Here is a 19,960-nt window from a genome sequence, read left to right on the forward strand (position 1 = left end):
TACATCAAAGTTGCTCTTAACTTTCAAACAAACTAATAAATATGAGACACTAGAAAAGAACCAAAAGCAAATTATGAGATTAGCTCGAATAAAGAATCAAGAATTAAACCTTCTCGGTAATCAGGGAAAGGCAAGTAGTTCGACTCCAAGGGTCCAAGAAAAAAACAAATCCGGCACAACTCACCACAACATCCGCACAAGTCAAGCACCCGCTCAAGTGTCCAAATCACCACAATTCCATAAGATAAAATATACATTGGAATCACTTGACATATAAAAAACGGAGCATGTAAGTGATGAGAAGCCACCTCTCATAGCTTTTCCTCCCTTCTTTCCATCTCTTTGGAGTGGTGTGAGGTTGTGCTCATATGGCTGTTTGTAGTAGTTGGCGTTCAAATGCATCCAGACTTCTTATGCATGTCATGTTGATCGTGCTCTTCCTCTTTTGTCTCTGCCTTGGTGGCAGAGATGGTTTCATGGTGGAGGGGAGCTGCATAGAGAATGAAAGGAGAGCTCTGCTTTCCATCAAAGAAGACATGTACGATGTTGACCAGTGGCTCTTCTCTTGGAAGGACCATGACTGCTGCGGATGGAGTGGAGTGGGCTGCAACAATATCACGGGCCATGTGGTAAAACTCGATCTCAGATATCCATATGACTTAGATGTCCAATACGAAACTATGAAATTTCCAGGTCCAAGTAAGGTGAATACTTCTTTGCTTGACTTGATGCATTTGAAGTATTTGGATTTGAGCTTGAACAATTTTTCTGGAGCTCCCATTCCCAAATTCATTGGTTCCCTTGTGCATTTGGAATACCTCAACCTCTCCAATGCGGAGTTTAGTTGATCCATTCCCCTTGAGCTTGGAAACACTACAGTGAAAATGGTAAAAGGTGACGCTATAAAAGACATTTTACGATGCTAATAAGCATCAGAAATAAGCTTTACGACGCTTCAAAAATCGTCGCCAAAGCGTCGCCTATATAAGAGTGGAGACGAAAAGCGCCGACGCTTTTTAAAAGCATCGCAATATTTTCTAATGATGCTTTAAAACGTTGTAAAATTAAAATTTAGCAGTGCTTTTTAGCATCATTAATGACAACGCATCCTCCACCCTTTTCGAAGATGCTTTTCGAAGCGTCGGCAGTTAAAGTCACTAGCGATGTTTAAAAGCATCGTTAAATGCTCTATTAACGATGCTTATAAGCGTCGTTATTTTTTTTAACAGAAAAAAAAATATACAGATCTTATATACAAAAAAAAATACATACATTTCTGTACATAATTATATCAATTATTCAAATATAAACTTATACAATCACCACCATTCACACCAAAAGCAAACTTCAATAGCAAATTTAACCAAACCAAAAGATATTATTTTATATAAATAAAAACAAAGTACTAATCGTCCATTACAATCAAGAGTAATACAAATAAATATAAGACTACAATAAAAATAAAATGATGTCAATCTATAAGTAGATGGTCGTCGCTGTCTCCACGTGACGTGCCGCCGTCTCGACGAGTGCCTGATGTGCCAGGAGCCTACAAGAAACATATGAAAAGCTTGATTTGCATATCTATAAATAAAAATATATAGATCATTAAATTAATATAAAAATATATATTTAATAATATATGTTTATCTGAGATGGGCCATACATCTCTAATAAAGATGTAAGCTGATCAATCTGTCCCCTCATGGCCTGCATCTCGGCACGGCTCTGTCGCATCTCCTCTATCTCAGCGGCACGACTCTGTCTAATCTCCTGTATCTCCGCCTCGAGTCTGCAGACGTGTGAATCCTGAGCATCTACTACAGCATGCTGCGTATATCTACTAACTCAGATAATTGAGTGGGGGTGACTCCTACTCCATAACCCCTCACTCGACCGTAGCGCTCTGATCCCATCAACTCTGTGAACACCTCGGCCTCGATATGGCTCTGCTGCATAGATGCTGTGGATCGTCGTCACACTCCGCAATAAGAGATGTAGCCCTCTCCTGTATTTATTTTGAAAACAAGAGTTATACATTAATAGCTAACAAAATTAAATTAAAATCAATGTAAAAAATAGAATATTAATAATGCCGTACATATAAATCTCTCGACTCATCTCAAACAAAAGTACCATCTTGATGAGTATGAGTCATTCGGTAAAACTCCACTTTATCGAGTTCCCTCCCATGCTCATCCACCTACACAAATAATTTTAATTTTAAGCAAACAGTTATAATAATTTAAAAAAATATATGAGTATCATGATACAGACATGGTCCATGATACATAATGATATTAGTTATATAAATGTTTCAACATAAAAATTAGAAGTTAATTATGAAAGTTTAAGGAACATACAAACTCCTATCGGAGTCGTGCATAACTCTTCGACCCCGATGTATGAGGAACAGACTGAGCTGCTCGTGCAGCTCTACCAATAGCAGAATAAGTCTGTAAAATAAAGTAAAGAACTTGTTATATGTATAATATATAATATACAATATAAATCAATATTTTTATAAAATATTTAAAAAAAAAGATAATGAGCAGATAATATACCTGTGCCCTCTCGGAGAACCAATAATGAACCAACTCCATCCACTGATGAGGGGGTACATCAGGAGGATAATTTCTAGCAACCTCCTCCTCTGTCATACCCTGTCTCATATAGTCCCTCTTCAATTATGCTCTATATTCTTTCCATTTGCGGTTGAGAGACTTCATTACAAAATCATGAGTGGATGGAGGGAGAACAAACTTGCTCTATAAAAAAAAAGTTAAATGAAATAAATTATATAAGTGATTAACAATTAATATACAGTATGAACATCAATTCATTACCTCTATAACTCGGAGGAGCTCAACTTTGTACGTTGGAAGCATGTCATTCCATTTTGCATAGCCCAACGGACATAGCTGAGGCCTCCGAGCAACAGTCCCCAAAAATGAAATCAATAAGCAGGCAGCTTTCTTAATTGGCTGACCTAGCTGATTGCACTCCACAATAATTCATTTGCTCTCACGCATCTGCCACACATCTCGTACTACTGTGGGTCTGCGTTTGGGATGTACTCTCCCGGATTCATCTGTAAAAAATACATAAAAGTAACTATATCATAAATATACATAAAATAAAATAAAAATAAAATTACATGAAAGACAATATATACCCTGCACGTATATCTCATCATCTGGCTGATGAACAGGAGGATCGTGCTATGCTGATGATGAAGAAGGACAGGGCTTGGAATGCTGTGCAGCTGAACTGACCTCAGGCTGCTGTGCTGAAGAAGACGTACTGGCCTCTGTCTGTGAAAACTGAAACTGCACACCAGCATATCATCCCCTGCGATGCATGATGTCCCTAGCATTTATATAAATAAAAGGTAGAATTAGTTAATATATGGAGTAAAATAACATAATAATTAATGCAAAATATATACATCATAAATAATTATTACCAATAACAATCAAGCAGTAGTGTTTTCTTCAAATTCTGTCCTAACCAACGTCGTCGTAGCATTTAAATCATCAGCTGGCATAAAATTGTAGGGCATACATTGTGTATAAGTGTCATCGTCATCATCCTCCACTTGGTTTTTCATATCATATAAGTCTCTAGGTTTTATTTTGATGACAGTAAACCAATCTTTATCTTTTGTGTCTTGTACATAAAATACTTGACGAGCTTGAGATGAACAAATGAATGGGTCATCCTTCAATAACACACCAGTGTGTATCAACCTTGAAAAATTTACAAGTGTAAATCCATTTGCATCTTATTTCAAATCCCTTGGTGAGTTTATGTCTATCCAATCATATCTAAACAATACTACTTTAAATTTTTCATAATAATCCAACTCATAGATATCTTTAAGTGCACCATAATAGGATTTTCCATCCGCTTCCACCATAACACCGCTATTTTGTGTTTTTCTAAATTTCTCCCGTTCTCTAGTATGAAATTTAAAGCCATTAATTATGAAACCATTATATCTATTCACAATCTTGTTAGGTCCTTGAGCAAGCGCTATTAGTTCATCTGAATTATTTGTCTCCATCATCTTTGATACCTAAAAAAAAATGATATGATGAAGTGCTGTTAAGTCATCTGATATTAAATATGTATCAAAAATTAATGTATCTCATAATTAAATATAAATTACACCTGATTCGAAAGCCACATAGGGAATAACTCGACCAACCATCGCTGTTCAATCCTTGCATTAGGATGAATGTTATGATTGGCTCATCTCTGATAAATTAAAAATTCACTGCATAAAATATAAATATATCATTTAGAACATTATATCTAATATAAAATTTAAATCTTGATGTCATGCCTTAAATATACTAACCTGCGATGGTCAGATATTATGTCACTATGAAGTAACACATAACGATGTGCTTGTGCTAAAGATTTTTGATCAAGTACAATACTTTCAGCTCTTTCCAAGAATTTTTCAGCAGTTAAGAACTTATACAGTTCTGCATTCTCCACAAAGTCATTATGCCATTGAGGTCGACTAAAAATAGTCTCTACACCTTGAAGATATCTTGAATAAAATGTCAAACATTCATCCGCAATATATCCTTTAGCAATCGAGCCTTTGGGATAGGCTCTATTTCGCACATAATCTTTAAGACGCATAAGATACCTTCAAGAATTAAATATTTATTAAAATATCAGTATGCTGTTGTTTCTAATAAAATTATCAAAAGATTTAAGGTTTGCAATAATACCTCTCAATAGGATACATCCATCTATAATGTACCGGTCCACTAACTTTAACTTCTAAAGCTAGGTGAATGAGCAGATGTACCATAATAGTGAAAAATTCAGGAGAAAAAATTTTTTCCATCTGGCAAAGTATAATTGCAATATCGGATTCTAACTGATCAAGTTTTCAAAGATCAATAACTTTTGAACATAATGCCTTAAAGAATAACGATAATTGAAGTACAATTGCAACAACTTATTTCGGCAATGACGATCTTAAAGCTATTGGAAAAATATCTTGTATCAATATGTGACCATCATGACTTTTAAGATTTGAAAGTTTTCGATCTTTTAGATGCACACATCATGAAATATTTGATGCATATCCATCAGGTACCTTGATACTTTTCAAAACTCCCAAAAAATTATCCTTTTCTCGAGCAGACATTGTATAACATGCAGGAGGCACATAAATTCTATCATTAGCAAGCATTTTAGGATGAAGTTCCTATCGGATACCTATTTTTTTAAATCAAGATGTGCCTTCATGTTATCTTTGCTCTTTCCATCAAGGTTTAAAAATGTTCCAAATAAATTATCACAAACATTCTTCTCTATATGCATGACATCAAGATTGTGCCGAATAAGATTATGTTTCCAATAAGGTAAGTCAAAAAAGATACTTCATTTTTTCATAAATGTTTAATGGGCTGTTGTGTAGATGCTATCTGTGTGTCTTCCTCATTTTCATCCTCGAAATAATTGTCTGGATCTTGAAACACCTCTGCATCTATAGTACTGATACTGACTTCTTCTGGTAACTCTTCGTGCATTGAGCTTTCAACATCATCCCTTCCTCTTTTTTTAGAGAATTTTGAGTGCTTACCATAGCTGTAATTGATGCCATCCATTTGTCTATGAACATCAGTTCCAGAAGGTGGAATAGGGGCACATCCCAATTCTATAGTACCATCAAACAAATCTTTCTGAAATCGAAATGGATGATTTGCTTCCAACCATCGACGATGTCCCATGTTACAAAATTTACCTCCATGTTTTAACCAAATTGAATGTGTTGAATCTCCACAACAAGGACATGCGATCCGTCCCTTTGTACTCCAGCCAGATAAATTGGTATATGCTGGAAAATCATTAATAGTCCATAACAAAGCTGCCCATAGTTTAAATGTTTGGCCGTTGGAAGCATCAAATGCATCAACACCCTCCCACAACTGTTTCAATTCCTCTATTAAAGGCTGTAAGAAAATATCAATATCATTGCCTGGACCCTTATCTCCTGGAATAACCATTGACAAGATTAGTGATGATTGTTTCATGCACATCCACAGTGGCAAATTGTAAGGTATCAAAATGACTGGCCAAGTGCTGTAGGTAGAACTCAGGGTCTGAAATGGATTGAAGCCATCAGAAGCTAAGCCAAACCTAACACTACGAACATCAGAGGCAAAATTAGGATGCCTATCATCAAATGCTTTCCATTGAAGACTATCTGCTGGATGTCTCAACATTCTATCCTTTGTACATCCTTCATCATGCCATCTCATTGATGAAGCTATTTTTGATGATGCATAAATCCTTTTCAATCTAGGTATAAGAGGAAAGTAACGCAATACCTTTGTCGGTTTCTTTTTACTCCGCGTTGCATCCAATTCATTTAGTACATCATCTCGATCTTCTTTTTGTGTTATCCATCTTGAAAATCCACATACATTGCATGACTCTTGATTAGCATTTTCACCCTGATATAACATACAATCTTTCGGACAACTATGAATCTTTTCGTATCCAAGATCCAATTCCTTTACTACTTTTTTGGCTTCATAATACGATGGTGGTAAACGAGTACTTTCTGAAAATATATCCTTTAATAACTTGAGCAGCATGGTAAAACTCTTCCCAGACCATCCATTCAAATATTTTAAATGAAATAAATGTACAAGAAAAAAAATCTTAAAAAATTTCATACAACCCGGATATAATTCTTCATCTGCATCTTTCATTAAGATGTGATAACGAGCTGTCTCATCATTAGATGTATGTATAGGCTCCTCAACATGCATACGTTTCGTATGCGTACATCCTTCAAACATCCCAACTATTTCTAGTATACTACTGGATTCTCCTAAATTTTGAACACCAAGTCCAAAAGCATCTGTAATCAAACCCCTTATATCATCATCTCTTGCAGAATTGTCTTGTAGGCTAGTGGATCCAAAATGAGTCAGAGATTGGTTACATGATGATGGAAACATAGATTCCTCATGAAAAATTCAGTCGGTATAACCTCTTAAAAAACCATTCCATACCAAATGTTCTTCAACAATTTGTGGATCTAAAGAAAACTATTTACACATTTCCGACATGGACATAAAATCTTTCCATTCAAACTACTTTTCTCCATACCAAATTTAATGAAGTCATGAACTCCATCTAAATATTCTTTACTATTCCTTGGTTTATTTATCCAACTTTGTCCATTGTAGGATAAAAATGACCGAACTTGCAACTTATCTAAAAATAAGAAAAATTATACAATCTATATTAATGCAATGAGTAAAAAATATCAGTCATTTCATAAAATCCAAAAAAATAACAGCTATCATCAACTAATAGGTAAAGAAGGTCCTATCTCATTCAGAAAATACATTAATTCTATAGGTCAATAACAGTAATCAAATGATATGCAACAAGAGCCGAAAAAAATTTTGACAGTATTTTCTCTTAGTTCTCCCGTATAGGGAGAACAAAAAAAAAATACCGTTCGAAATTTTTTCCGAACCCTCAGCATACAATTTAATTATTATAATGACATATAGAATTACTCACATTTTTCAAACTGTCCATACTGGACAATCAATTGACCAATGTACATAATTCTTTTACCCGTACAAAAATAAATAAATGTACAGATACAATAGAATATGTACATTAATCAAAAAACGGGTCTATGGTTCTATGCAATGTAATTTTTTTTAAAATTAATTCATAATTAATATTGCCTGACATCTTTCATCGGCCTGAGCTCGTAGGACTGGATGCCTTCGGTGCCAATTGGGACTAAAGATCCGAGCGTGCAAGGCCGAGACCCAAGTCTCATGCATGTTAATTAAACATTGTGCACTGTGTCATAAACTTTTAACAACTAAATTAGATAATTATTCGATGGCAACCAAATAACAAAAGAATCAACAAAGATATACTCTTAACAAGTATTTTTTTTTGTGTCAGTTAATCACATCTTCAAAGAGTATTTCTAAGTTATCATTATGAAAAATAAAGATGAGATACAAATTAATATCGAGCTACTAATGTATACTTTCAACTAGTATTAATTTTTATCTTGTGTCAGCTAGTCACATTTTCAAAAAGTATTTCTAAGTTAGCTGTATGAAATATTAAAGGTGATATACAATGTAATACCTAACAATTTATCATAATGAATTCTTACGCTTCACTTCCACCCACAAATAGTCCCCGACTATAATGAAGATTACACAGGTTTGTCCCTGGCAACAAAGGCCATCCATCCACAGTTCCGGGTCATATGCATGACTTAGCACTCAAGCAACATAGCATGCCTATCAGCTTAGCATCACCAGGCATCAATGCTGGTAAAACAAACTAGTTATAAAAGATTCCAGGCTCACAATATTACATGCACTTCAACAGCAAATCTTGTAGCCTTATTAGGACAAAAGCATAGCATGGCACTAAGAAATTATTGGTAGTTCAGGGATACTGCTATCTTCCAACGGCAGGCAAGAGAATCTTTTCTATGTCAGGTTGACAAGGCATCATTCTAATTTGGCCTCACATAAAACATTAGGGTTAATATGGCTTCCCTACACAATTTTTTATCATGTACCACTGTACTAGAAAGATAAATCTACGTGAGACTTGTGAAGAATCATTACAAAGAATTGCAAAGATTACATGCATTGCCAGATAGATTAACACCCGTAGATATGAAGACAAACACTCTAAGAATCACGCGGCGTTCTCCTCATCTCTTTCTTCCTTCTGTCTCTTTGTTGGTTAAATTAATCCAACTAATCCAATCTAACCCAACTAATTCTAAAACTCACTTTCGGACTCTAATATTCTGAACTATATTTCTATAAGAATTTCAGTCATGATTATTTAAAATAAAAATTCTAAGTCCCGCTACTCTTGGAGAGGATCCAGCCCGTCTACCGGAAAATAGTTTTATTTCTTTCCAAAAAACCAGAAAATACTTTTATGAAAAATTAGGTCCCCAGGATATATAAGAGCTGAGGTAGGTCCCCAGGACAAGAGAGAGATGGATATCAGGGTGAGAAAGAGAGGGAACTTAGAGAGAGGAAGAGAGCATGAGAGAAGGGAAACATGGGACTAAATGGACCATCAGACTCTCTTTACTAACATGGAATAGAGTGGTGGTGACAGCCTTCCACAATGGGAAGGAAGTCTGTCGTCCAGCAATGGCGGAAACAACTAATCAGCCCGGCGACGCTCGAAACAACTAGAAGATGGCTTCAACACTAACCAGAGTCAGCGATCGGCCTAACACAAACACTGGGACGAGGAAAGGCTCGTCGCGGTCATGGACCGGTGGGTAGAGTCCTGTTAAATCCACATTTTCTGACAAGACCTCAAATATGGAACTAAAAATCAAAAACAGAGAATTCCTTTTCCCAACCAAATCCGGTGACTATCTAGCCGGAATCCATGAACCAAGGACTTGAGAAGATGGAAAGGAAGATTAATTAAAAGATTAATCGGTCATTATGTTGATTTGGCGATGTTAAAAACAGCAAATTTGCTTCCTTAAAAACAAACTCCCTGTTGAAAAGAGCAGCAAAAAACTCCTTTTCTTATCTAAATAATGGTTTTAAAGCCGAGGGATCGATGCATAAACCAGAAAAACTAGCCGTAAAAAGAGAAAAAAATTTGACTCATCTGAGTTACCTTTTGGACCTGCGAAGATGGCCGCCGGGAGGGGGGAGGGGAGGAGGGCCGGTGGGGTGGCTTCGAGGAGGGCGGATGGCGTACGACGTGGACGGCGCTGGTGCGGCGTAGATGGATGCGGCAGCAGAGAGGAGCGGCGGACGGCGGTGCGGCATGGACGGCGGGTGTGGCGCCGGCGGCGGAGAATCGGCGGAGATGGGGTCAGCGGAGATGGAGGAATGGGTGGGAGGGGGCGGCGGCAGATAGATTAGGGCACAGGAGAATGGGGGTATTAATCGAACCTAACGATGTTTTTTAACGTCGTTAAATAATGACGTAAAAAAGCGTCGGCATTTTCTTTATTTAACGACGCTTTTGCTAAAAGCGTTGGTGTTGAAAATGCTGAAATTTTACGATGCTTTTAAGCATCGTTGAAACACGATACTTTTTAAAAGTGTCGGCAGGTCAGCGAAATCTGTCGATGCTTCCAAAAAGCATCGGCAAAAAATAGTCGCTAACTCAACTTTTTTTTGTAGTGAAACCTCTCGCGCTTGCACTTCCTTGATATTAGTCGGAATGATTATTATTTTTATGATTCTGGATGGACCTCCTTACGTGCTAATGGCCTTCGTTGGCTCTCCAACATCCCTTCTTTGCACTCACTTGACTTGAGCGGCGTCAACCTCTCAAAGACAGCCAACTGGCTTCATGAGATTAACATGCTCCCTTCTCTGTTAGATTTGTGTTTGTCCTATACTGACCTTCCTGTTGCATCTGCTTCTATATTACATGTTAACCTCACATCTCTCATTATGCTTGATCTCTCTTTGAATTATCATCTCAATGCTATTGTACCACATTGGCTGTTCAATATCAGCAGTCTCATGCATCTAGATCTTTATGGATGCGGTTTATCTGACAGTCTACTATTGGCTATGGGGGATTTACATAACTTGAAATTCTTAGATTTATCTAATAATCAAATTGCCGGAGAAATTTTTCCCAACTTAGCAAACCTCAGCCACCTGGAACATCTAGATTTGTCTTGGAACAAAATTAGTGGAAAGACATGGAGAAGCATCGAGAACCTCCACAACTTGGTGGAACTGGATTTATCTTATAATGAAATTACTGGAGAATTTTTCCAAAACTTGAGAAACCTCAGCCATTTGGAGCATCTACGTATGGCTTCAAACAAAATTTGTGGAGAGATACCGAAAAGCATCAAGAACCTCCGCAACTTGGTGGAATTAGATTTGTCATATAATAGAAATATAAGTGGAGAGATACCAGAATTCATTGGGAATCTAATTCACCTACAGGTGCTAGATTTATCAGGCAATGAGATCAGTAGAGAGATACCAGATGCCTTTGACAAGCTTCATAACCTACATTATTTGGCATTATCATCAAACCGCATAACCGGGAAGATACCGAGATTTATAGGGAATCTGTGTAAGTTGAATGGGTTAGATATATCTAATAACAGCATTACTAGCGAGCTTGTAGATACAATAGAAAGTTGGTCTAAGTGCACAGAAAATAGACCGGATGGGAGAAGATCTCTACAAGGCTTAACATAACTTTATGTGGGTTAAAATAACTTGAGTGGAACAATCCCACAAATTAAAAGTCAGCTATCTGCACTGCAAGAGTTGGATCTCGCTTCAAATTCCTTTACAGGTCATTTGACCGAAGCCCACTTTGCCAACCTTACGAGATTAGACTACTTGGATTTGTCTTACAACTCACTTCAGCATTGGGTTCCTCCTTTTAATGCTTTATTAATTGTTATGTGCTCTTGTCATTTGGGACCAAAATTTCCAACTTGGCTTCGAACACAGACAAATTTAGAAGAATTATGGCTCAATGAAAACAACATTTCAGAGGGCTTTCCTGCTTGATTTTGGGATCTAAGAAATTTGTACTATTTGAATGTGTCCCATAATAGCATGACAGGACGGCTACCAACTTCTTTGGGAGGCCAAAAATATAGCTACTTTGATGTGAGCTCCAACAACTTTCATGGTCCAATTCCTGAATTAAATACTTCTTACCTATACACCATGATACTATCCAGCAACTCATTTTCTGGGCCTATTCCCTTGAGCTTTGCCAAAGCTATGATTCTTAGATACTTTATTTTGTCCCGTAACCAAATTAATGGTAGCATCCCTCAATTCCTATGCAATCTATCTTCATTAGAAATTCTTTCGACTCAATGGCATGTCCTGTTAAGCTCCAATCACTTCATCTAAGAAATAATAGGCTCTCTGGAAAACTGCCTTCATGGCTGAAATATTGCAGACAATTGGTTGTTCTTGATCTTAGTGAAAATAAATTCTCAAACAACCTACCAATATGGATTGGAGAAAGCCTCAGATCACTGAGAGTTCTTTCTCTGAGGTCAAATTTCTTCAACGGAAGTGTTCCAGCTCAACTATCATATCTTGCTTCTCTACAAGTTTTGGACCTCGCTTGCAATAATTTTTCAGGTGCTTTGCCTCCATCGTTTGGAAATTTAAGTGCAATGAAGGGGACACAGAATGCAGAAAAACCAATGCTTACAGACTTCAATGCGTACTATACAGAGGGCTTAGTAATGACCACAAAAGGAATAGAAATTGAGTATACCAGTGTACTCTCATTTGTAATGAGCATAGATCTCTCATGCAACAATCTTTCTGGGATGATTCCAATAGAATTGGTAAATCTTCATGGACTACGTTTCTTGAATCTCTCTAATAATCACTTCACAGGAAAGATTCCGGAAAATATTGGTGCCTTGACACAGTTAGAATCACTTGATCTGTCGGTGAACAATCTCTCAGGCATGATTCCCTCAACTATTTCCTCCATGTATTATTTGAATCACTTGAACTTGTCCAACAATAACTTATCTGGAAGAATTCCATGGGGAAATCAATTACAAACATTCTGTGATCCCTCCATTTATAGTGGCAATTTTGATCTTCATGGATGGCCTTTTCCATGGTGCTTTAATGATGCCCCTTCTAAAAGTCCATTTCAAAACAGAGGAGAAGAGGAGGAACATGAAAATGGCGATGAGTCTGAAATGATATGGTTTCATGCTTGCTCTGCACTGGGTTTTGTTATGGGGCTCTTGGGGTTCATCTATGTGCTCGTGATCAAACAAGCTATAAGGATTGCTTATTTCCACGTGATTGACATGACATACGATTACATCTATGTGCAATTAGCAATAAGATTTGCCAAATTGAAGTCCATCTTGCCCATCTTGATGAACAATGGCCAAGGATAAGATTATCTCGTCATCTTTATATGTCCATTTCACAGAATGGCTCAAAAAGAGGTGCTTGGAAACCAAGATGCAAAGATTCTGAAATGACATGGCTTTATGCTAATTCTGCATTAGGATTTTTAGTGGGGTTCTAAGTGTTCATCTTTTCTAAGCATGTCCATATTAGAAAGTGGGCATGCAGCTTTGTTTTTACCATCTTTTTTTTTTTTGGTTGGAGATGTGTGTCTGGCTCCCTATGTATACATGCAAGTATGGGTTTGTTATGCTACTAGCTTTGTTTATCATGTTCAAGTATAGGCATATACATATTCATAGATAAGTTATCAAATTCTAAAAGTGCAATCCATTTAGACTCCATCTTATCAAGTGAAAAAATTCCCTTCACAAATGTGGAGAGATAATTACTAGCTAATTTGCTGCTTTCTTTAAAACACGAGTTTTCATTAATAATAGTTATCTAGGCATTAGGCATAGCTGCAATTGATAATGAAGATAAATTTTTTGAGACCCATATTGCACTGAAGGTTAAAAGTTTAGACCATTGAAATAGCAATATATGTATTAAGAGAACCAAATGTTTTAAAGTATTTTATCACTTTTGAACTATAGATGTGAAGATGTTCAATCTTATGACATAATTTTTCATGTTTAAGAGATGCAACTTAAAGAATATAAATGCTAGCTCTTTATGTGCAGCACATTACCATAGCTGACAAGCATCATGTTCATAAATATTTGTTAGCAAAATCAATTGTTGAAATTCTATGATCCCTCCATCTATAGTCTCGATCATGATATTCATGGATGGCCACTGCCATGGTGCTTTAATGATGTCCCTTCTAAATCTCCCTTTGAAACAAGAGCTAAAGAAGTGGAACATAGAAATAGAGAACATCAAAATTATAGATGCTAGCTATGATGTCCTATTGTGGGGAGCTAGGGATTTGTCTATGCACCCATGATGAAACATATTGTTAGGATTGATCACTTCATCTCTATGCAATTGGCAATGAGATTTGCCAAATTGAAGCCCATCTTGATGAACGGATTGAAGCCAGGGATAAGGCCAAGAATTAATATTTTCTCATTAAAAAAAAAAAAAACAAAAACAAAATGCCTAGCATTCATGGAGATTGTACCATATTTTAATTTGAAATGGTTATTCTCATTTTTTTGAATGGAGGGATGCTATTGCAATAACCTTCTAAAGAGTTACCCATGTATGCACATAATCAGGAACCCAAAATCACAATATTGGGAAACTTGCTTTGCCTATTGGTTTGTTTTGATATTTTATTCTTGTTGCCGCCCATAAGTGATCCATAATATTTTTTTTTAGATATTCCTTGCATTTAGATTTGCACCAATGCATTGGTGGGGTCCTCTAGACCTCCTATGCCAACATGGATGGATTTAAAAAAAATAATAAGAATCACAAACATTTACACCCATGTATATGGGCAACACAAGAAACCATGTTGCCATGTAAAAGAATGTGGATCAACATCTATCAATAAAATACCAAGCTCTAGATATTCCATTTTGGCTCTACCTTGTCCAGTTAAAATGGCCCTTTTCATCCATTTTGCAGAGAAAATAGACCCACTTATCTGGCTTCTGGATGAAAACTTTAGAGCTTTTAGTAACAACAACTTATCATTCCACCATCAACCATTTTTGGTTGAAGATGGGGATCTCAAGATAACCATTTGCCTCAAGATAACCATTTTTGTTTTGACCGCTACATTGCATTTTGTGCTCAGATATTGTAATTATGCATGCATAAAGATAAGCGTGCTAATTAAATTGCTTTTGAAGAAGTGATCATTTAACTTGCATCATGTCTTGGCCATTTTCAGTACTGTAACCAAGTCCTCACCTGCGATAAACTTGTTGAGAGAAATTCCTGAGCATTAGTTCTCCACTTCAAGAATAGTGGCACTGAAGCAATTACAAACTAGACCCAGGATATGGATGAAAAAAAAAAAAAAAAGCTAAAACCAGAAGAATGCGTACAAGAGAAGCCCAGCCCATTGTACCAATGCCATGAACCCATACCATCAATTCTTGTTTTGAATTTTAATTTTTTTTCTTTAGTTTCAGTTACTACTTCCACTAAAACTCACTTTGGTTGTCGACAATTCGGCAAAAACCCTATTAATTAACAGCTAAAGAGAGCACTGCTGTGTCATGCTTCATCTCTGAGAACTTTAGCAAAATTCGTATTCCACCAGCAAACTTAGGATTAATTAATAGCTAAAGAGAGCGCTGCTGTGTCATTAAAAGAATGCTTTCCCCGATGCCATGGCGAGCTCAAGCCTGCAGCGGAGTACGGAGTCATCATGGACCATCGAGCTTGAATATTTGGCACCATATCTACCTTGTGATTTTATAAAAGTTTAAAGTTTTAATACCTATATTTTGTTCAGTTTCATATATGACAATTAAATGCAAGTACATTTGCATTTTTAATATACCCCAACAGTTCAAGGCATAGTTGGGCCTTGTGGGTAGGGCTGAGCATGGATCGGATTGGGTCAGATTGAGAGAAAAATTTGATCCGTTCTAATCCAATCGAATTAAAAAAATTCAATCCTCTATCGATCATTATCATATATAAGTCGTCTGAAATCGAAGTTAATGTTTTGTAGCGGGTTCGGATGGGTCGTGTCTCTTTAGACTTCAATGTTGATCCAAAATTTATTTTAAATATCACAAACCAATGCACCATTTAATTCATATAGAAACTAAGATATAATAATTTTATAACATCTATAAGTTAGTACATACCATATCATAATTGTCAATTTCTAATTCTCCAAATAGTTTAAATATTGAAAATACTATATCGGTCGATCGGATTTGGTTTCATATGGATTAAAAATACAGCAATCGAATCCGACCATAATTAATCGAATTTTTTACGAATCACAATCCATTTCAAGTTTGGTTTCATATGGATTAGATTGGGTGGGTTTTTTCGGATTTCGGTTTTTTACTTAGCCCTACTTGTGGGTTTTGGAATGATAACCACATGTGCACACTTCAAATTAAACTTAAAATCTAAAATTTAAATTTTGGTGCCAGCCATCCAAATTTATTTTGAACTTTTGACCCTCGCATCTGTAACATGAGCCAAATAGAGTTTACTTCTTATTTGGCATTGTCATACTTTGTAAGGTACTAGCATGGATAGGCTATAATGACTTCCAAATTCTGTTCTCTTCTACCTAAACGGGCTCCAGACAGAAGGTTTCGGGTGAAGTCAGGTTAGTTGAAACTTCGGAAAGGATATTGCTATATATACCAGCACGAGGGCGGTGAATTAGTTCTTGGGATAATGTTCCTACAGGCCTCCATTTTAGGCTGGCCTTCCTTATTCAATTCATATTTAAAAAAAAAAAGGATTATTTCAATTATATTAGAATCTTATTTTTTTTTCCCAACAGTCTAAGAATGAATTCCATCATATGGTAGCTGGTATTTGCATGGTTAAAAGTTCAAAATTGGTCCTGATTATAAATTTTTTATTTCAAATATACAAATTATGCGATTTTATAGCATTGCTGTAATTTCATATATAAATTTTTCTGCTCTAAAATTTGTGCAAAAGATAACTGTATGCCATATCCCCGTTACTACTCTATTAAGCACTTCATTCTCTATGGTTCTAACAATAGTATACAATTTGTTTCAGCTTTCTTATTGTGTACTAGTATATAAATTTAAAGTTTTTTCCACCATATGGTTCACCATCAACAGAATTTCAGCATTCTTTGAAAGAGGAAAAAACTGCAATAAATGGTTACTTTTCAATTAAGGCATAAAAAGGTTACTTTTCAAAATTATTCAGGGAATAATTTTGATTAGATTTTAATCAACTTCCATTGCTAATTAGTTTGGAAGCAAAATCCAATAGAATTTGCTGCTCTGATATCTATGTAGAAAATCTTAAATCAGTTTTAAAAACAGAGTCCTTTAAAATCTGTTGCTCTGCAACTGTGCAGGAATGTTGATTTGGCTATCAAATCTAATACATACATACACACATACATATATAGATGGAGGTATCTATGTTGGTATCATCTCCATCTACCACGTATGATATAAAATGTGGATGTCTCTGTTCGCCACATGTGTAAAAAAAAAAATTAGGGGTGAAGGCCCATGGGCATTTTAGAGGCTAGGGGAATGGGTGGCGCTAGAGCTGATGATAAACCGATGGTGACAATCTACTGTAGCCTAGGGCAGTTGAGGAGGTGGTGTCAGTGGTGGAGCAGGCAGTGGCAGTGATGCTATGGGTCGGAAGGAGAGCACGGAGATTGAATGATTTGTTTGGTTCTGATTAAGGTTTTTTCTAGAGCATATGGGTTTTTATGCGATTCATGGCAGTGTAAGCGGCAAAGGACTAAAAAGAAGGAGGTGGTGCCGGTGCTGTAGCAGGTGGTGGCGGCAATGTCGGGGTTCGGAAGGAGAGCACAGAGATCGGAGGGTTTTCTTAGGTTTTAGTTGGAGTTTTTTCTCGAGCACATAGGTTTTTGCACGAGTTGTGGTGGTGTGAGTGGCAGAGGGCTGAGGAGGAGGAGGCGATGTCGGTGCTGGAATGGGTGGTGGCAGCAGTGCCGGGGGTCGAAAGGAGAGCATGGAGATTGAAGGGGTTTCTTAGGTTTCGATTAGGGTTTTTTCTCGAGCTTACAAATTTGGTGCGAGTTGCAGTGATGTAAGCGGTAGAGGGCCAAGGAGGAGGAGCAGTGCCAGAGCTAGAGTAGATGGTGGTGGCAGTGCCAAGGGCCAAAAGGGGAGCACAGAGCTCGAAGGGGTTTCTTAGGTTTCGATTGAGATTTTTTCTTGAGCATATGGGTTTTTGTATGAGTTGTGGCAGTGTGAGTGATAGAGGGCCGAGCAAATTGAGGAGGTGCCAGTGCTGGAGTGGGCAGTGGCGGTGGTGCAGGGGGCTAGAAGGAAGGCATGGAGATTGAAGGGGTTTCGTAGGTTCCGATTGCGGTTTTTTCTCGAGTATATGGGTTTTTGTGCGAGTTGTGGTAGGAGCACAGAGGAGGGCCTCGCGGTGGCCGACGAAGGAAGCAAGGAGGTGGAGGGCAGTGGGGAGGCTGTCGGTAGAGGAGAGAGATAGAAGGTAGAGGCTATTTAACAAAAAATCCACATATTGCGTGGGTTATAAGCCGGTTATTCTTTATTTTGAAATGTAAACTAGAATATTATTGTAACCATTTTAAATCCCACATACACTTTATTGCGGTTTAAAAATCATGATTGCTCAACTTAATTGAAATTTACTTATTAAGATGTACTTGAATTCTTAATTGCAAACTTGTCTTGCACTAATTAAACATAATTGCTCTTGTTATTTTTTTTTGTATTTTTATTTTGTGTTGTTTCTTCTCTCTTGGTAACTAGTGCACCTTATTGGAGATTATCAGCCCTTGTATGTAATCCATAGTCTTCATCGCTACTAAATTCTCCAATCTTAGCGAGTTATCTAGAACTCCTTTTCAAATAATATATCTTAACCTTTTGGATAAGGGTCAAAGATTTCATCTTGACTGAGAGGGATTTACTTTGTTTTAGTATCAAGCACCCCATATGATATGTATAAAAATTTTGATCTTGTTGACTCATGCAATATTAACCAAAATATAAATAGGTTGATATTTGTCAATTACTTTTTATCTTTTTAAATAGTAGATTTTTTTAAATCAATGCTCAAGTATAACTGTAACCAAAATATATACCGTTAGGACTAGAATCTAATATCTTGGTCCTATGATATTGGGCGAGCTCTTAAAAGATCTCTATTTCCTGAGAATATTCTTTAGCTAAGATAATTAAAATCTTTTTCTTTTTGCTAAGATCGAAAATTCATACATAATGAGTATGAATACAACCCAAAGAGTTAGAAAGAAGGACATCCTGAAATGACATCAGTAAAAGAGATAAATCAATCCAATTGCACCCTCTAAAATGATCAACTACAAAACTCGCAATCCAGTTGGCTGTAAAGTTCGCCTCTCGATAGATATGTCTGATGTCAACAGAGACGCATGCTACTAGAAAACTCCAGATGTTCCGAACCAATAGATTGGAGGAAGTAGTACTCCCCACCCATGGATCCAGCTCACAATCATAGCCGAGTCACCTTCTACCACTAACCGATCAACTCCAAGAACTAGGTGCATGAAGGAGATGCTCTCCCATGTGGCTTGAAGCTCCACACTGGGAATGGAGGTCCCAAATAAATGGACTCTGCCAGTTGCAATGAATCTAGAGTCCAGGCCCCTGATCATAAAGCCTGCTCCACTATTGCCACTAGTCACACTATCATCAAAATTACCTCGACCAAGGTGGGGCATGGGGGCTTTCAGATGATATAAACCCTATGAGGCACTACAAGAGTAGAAAGGAGGTCTTAAGTGTCCCAACTCCTCAAGATTGATACTGACTGCAATGTGTCCACAATCTCAGTTGCCTGAGATAAAGCACTCTCAAACACAATCCTAGTCAGCTGCCATCTCATCTCAAATAGGCTAGCATTTCGGGCTAGCCAGATATGGTAGACAATGTAGGCCGCTCTGATGACAGCAAATCTCGTATCCTCAAACTTTCTACTCCACCGCAGAAACTCCAAAAAAACTAGACTAAATTGGTTCTCAAATATTTAGAAAGGAAGGTGGTTCACTAGTTACCACACTTGGGCCACTCTCAGGCAAATTAGAAAGAGGACATGCTCAATCATCTCCTCCAACCTACAAGATGGACACATAGAAGGAATGTTCATCCCATGGGCCCTCGATAGAGCTCTGATCGGAAGCCAACGACAAGCAACCTTCCATATAAACAAACTGACCCTCGAGTGAACTCAAAGCCACCAAATCCAAGCACCATCTAAAGTCCTGACCGGCTATCCCCTATAGACATCATACAGATCCCTAGCCACCATTCTAGATGTACACGAGGATCGCCAAATCCTAATATTCGGACCCTGGA

The 19,960-nt window shown here is 37.1% G+C and overlaps 1 pseudogene; it reads left to right on the forward strand.

Moving 5' to 3' along the window:
* The first annotated feature begins 368 nt into the window (after positions 1-368).
* LOC105036681 (uncharacterized) lies at positions 369-12,955 on the forward strand (annotated as a pseudogene).
* The last annotated feature ends 7,005 nt before the right edge of the window (positions 12,956-19,960 follow it).

This window comes from Elaeis guineensis, chromosome 11, assembly GCF_000442705.2.
Source record: "Elaeis guineensis isolate ETL-2024a chromosome 11, EG11, whole genome shotgun sequence".
Taxonomy (NCBI): domain Eukaryota; kingdom Viridiplantae; phylum Streptophyta; class Magnoliopsida; order Arecales; family Arecaceae; genus Elaeis; species Elaeis guineensis.